General features: G+C 41.0%; 1 long non-coding RNA gene across 1 annotated transcript; it reads right to left on the bottom strand.

The window, feature by feature from the left end:
• Positions 1-303: 303 nt before the first annotated feature.
• On the bottom strand, positions 304-2,767 carry LOC127337213 (uncharacterized). Its single transcript, XR_007873678.2, has 3 exons — positions 2,526-2,767; positions 2,227-2,424; positions 304-513 (listed from the first exon to the last, which is right to left on the bottom strand). It is a non-coding gene; the product is annotated as an uncharacterized lncRNA (long non-coding RNA).
• Between the last annotated feature and the right edge of the window lie 311 nt (positions 2,768-3,078).

The raw sequence follows: 3,078 nt of genomic DNA on the forward strand, positions 1-3,078 counted from the left end.
GCACAAGTCAAGGATTGTAAACACACATCATGGCAAAACTCACAACATTTGGGCATGAGCAATATGCACATGACTAGTTTAATAAAAGTTTTTGTTGGTTCCAAAATTTGGAAAAAGGAAATTCATTTTCTTCTTTGTTTGAAAATTTGGGATGTTACAGAGAGGGAATATTGGTGGTGGCAATGGCGGCCACTTCCTTTGAGGTTTCTTCTTTGTAGTGACCTCACTTTAAAAAGTGCAAGCCCCTGTGCATTAGTGCTAGTCCCTGGATCGAACTGCTAGCACACACAGTTTAAGATGAAATACCAAGAAACAAAGGTCTTTATTACATCGTATGATCCAGAATTTACATAAAAGATTACAAATTGCATAGCACAAGGCTAGCATATCATCAGAGTTTCACAACGAATAAACATAGATAGCATGGAGTCCTTCGTCTTCATGTGCCACAGGCGAGCATGTTGAGGATAGACTCGTAACCCCTAACGTTTCCTTACTCATCGTCTGAAAAACCTGCAACATGATACGTTGCAGCCACGAATGGTCAATACATTTGAATTGTATTGGCAAGGACACTTTTGTGGACTCAAAATGCATCCTATACCTACGTGCACATCTGGCTGGTAGAGCTCAGGTTCATTTTGCATAAAGCCAATTTTTCCCTATCATTTATCAAAATATTTTCTTTCAATCTAATTAATAGTAACATTGGTAAATCCCCAATGTACCAATTAACAGTAACATTGGTAAAGCCCCAATGTACCTTCCTACCCTTGTTCACCCATTCAAATTTTATTTAAGAAATTGGGATGAGGAGATCTTCGAACAAAGACTTGTCAGTTCGCTCAAGTTGTCCATAACCGGGGACACGGCTAAGTACTTAGATTTACACTCTCGAGAGGTTGTACACCTTTACCCACATGGCCAGGTCAATCCTTCTACCTCGATGCACATTTTGCTCAAAGGACAGGTGCAGACCGTGGCCGAGACCTTCTGTGTGCAATCACCCGAACCATTCCCTAAGGGCCACGTTACACCTACAGTATCCCTCTACCACCACCTGGCCCCTAGGATCCGGGTTCATACAACATACTTTGTCAAGCCAGAGTCATAGTAGCATGTGGTTGTACGTGAAGCTAATGAGCAAGGTTTGTCTACAATCTCTTTAAGCCTGGGTGACTTTCCGCAAGTGTGCACTAGCACCAGGGTCTTGCCCCCTGATACAGCCACCCTCTCCATAACTCCACCATTCACCCAGGTAATTCATTAAACTTTAGTTGTTTTTCCTTAACCTCTATCAAAACATTTTCCATGGCATAGCAGGTAACAACTAAATTTAATGGCGGCTAAAGGAGTCTAGGAGTGGTGTAGCTAAACTACTAGGATTTATTAGCAGGCATAAAGCATAAACCCTAGACATGTCTACTATAAAAACACTACGGTGCAAGAATTAAAACTGGGACATTTGGTGTGTGTCACTTGCCTTGGTGAGAGGACGAGTTTGTACACTCTTCGCAGAAACATTCGTTGCAATCAGCATAACCACAATCTACAAACAAATATTTTCACTCCATAAACACATAGCAACACATATACAATCACAGATAAAAATATGGATGCAATATGTGGATTAAACATGAACAACACACTTAATATGTTCTTCGGTTTCAACTATATGCATGATGCCATGGTACAATTTTAATGTTATTTAAACTATTGAAAACATTTTCTATCACTAGAAAAGGTATATATCACTAAACAAATACTACAAAGAAATGTATAGGTAACATTTTTATTTTCTAATGCTACAGTACAGGGGGGGTTCAAATCTCTGCTAAATGCAAAAGGAATTACTTAAAAGTATTTTGTAGAACTATTTATATGGCCAAAATACTCTATTTGAGTTTCTGCAAAAACTGTGTAAAAATATGATGCAAAAGTGCAATATTATATGTCTACTGTATTCTACACGTTTTTATGATTTCGGGGACACGAAGTTTGCTAAATTTGGATGAACGAAACTAAAGATATGATTTTTACAAGTTTCTATGTTTCTCTGTCTAAAAATTCGAAAACAGAAACATATATGACAAGTGGCAGAATCTGGTTGGTCAATACCCCTTCGTTTAAGTGATCAGATTAGGGCCTTAGGATAAACATCCTGTGGTTGCAAGTGAAAAGAAATAAAAGGAGAAAAGTATCAAGGAGGCAGGGCAGCTCACGAACAGGAAAAAGAACTTCGTTGATGCTGGCGTTGCACTTGTTCGTGGATGGAGTCGCGTTGCAGCGGTTCTTGGCGTCCGCGAAGTGGTGTACGAGCTGAAATCGACGACGAGTTTAACGTACGGGCTTTCTCACTGGTGCGCAGTCGCTCGCCGGTATACTGTCCCGCGGACGTGTTCACAGATGAAGATGGCGCCGTCGCTGTGGTGCATCAAAAATTGCGAAACAAAGCCTCAGAGATGCGCAATGAAGAAATAGGAAGTTTGGAAGAAACTAGAGATCAAAAGATGAACCGTGCTCACCGCAATCGACGATTTACCGCGACGGTACTGCGGACATGCGAGCGAAAATTCGAGCAGCCTGGGGGCTCTCGGGAGGTGCCGTTTGAGGGGAAACGAAGAGGAAGATGTGGAGCTTAAGTAGGAAGAAACGGTGCGTCAAATGGTGGCTTAAATCACCGGTAATCAAATCGGGAGTAAAACGCAAGAAACTGCCTGTACGTTAGTGCGTGTGCTGCTGTGCGACGCTTCATGCCTGGCTTGAAAACGAGCTGATGTGGCGCTGGGACCCACATATCAAGAAGAGAGGAAAAGAAAACGCGCAGCGGACCTGGTCGTTTTGGGCGTGGGCGTGCGTGGCTGATGGCCTGGTGCCCCGCTGCTTGGCTTGGCCATTTGCCCACACGTTTTTTTTTTCTTTTTTTTTTTAACCAAAACTCATTTCTTTTTCCTATTTTAGAATTTGGAAATAATTTGAAAAATCGAATTTGATAAGAAGTAAAAAAAAACATCAGTGAAAACCGTATTCAATGAAGAATATTTTAAAAACACTTTTAAAACATCTTGATAAATTTAA

Source organism: Lolium perenne, chromosome 2 (genome assembly GCF_019359855.2).
Source record: "Lolium perenne isolate Kyuss_39 chromosome 2, Kyuss_2.0, whole genome shotgun sequence".
NCBI lineage: Eukaryota > Viridiplantae > Streptophyta > Magnoliopsida > Poales > Poaceae > Lolium > Lolium perenne.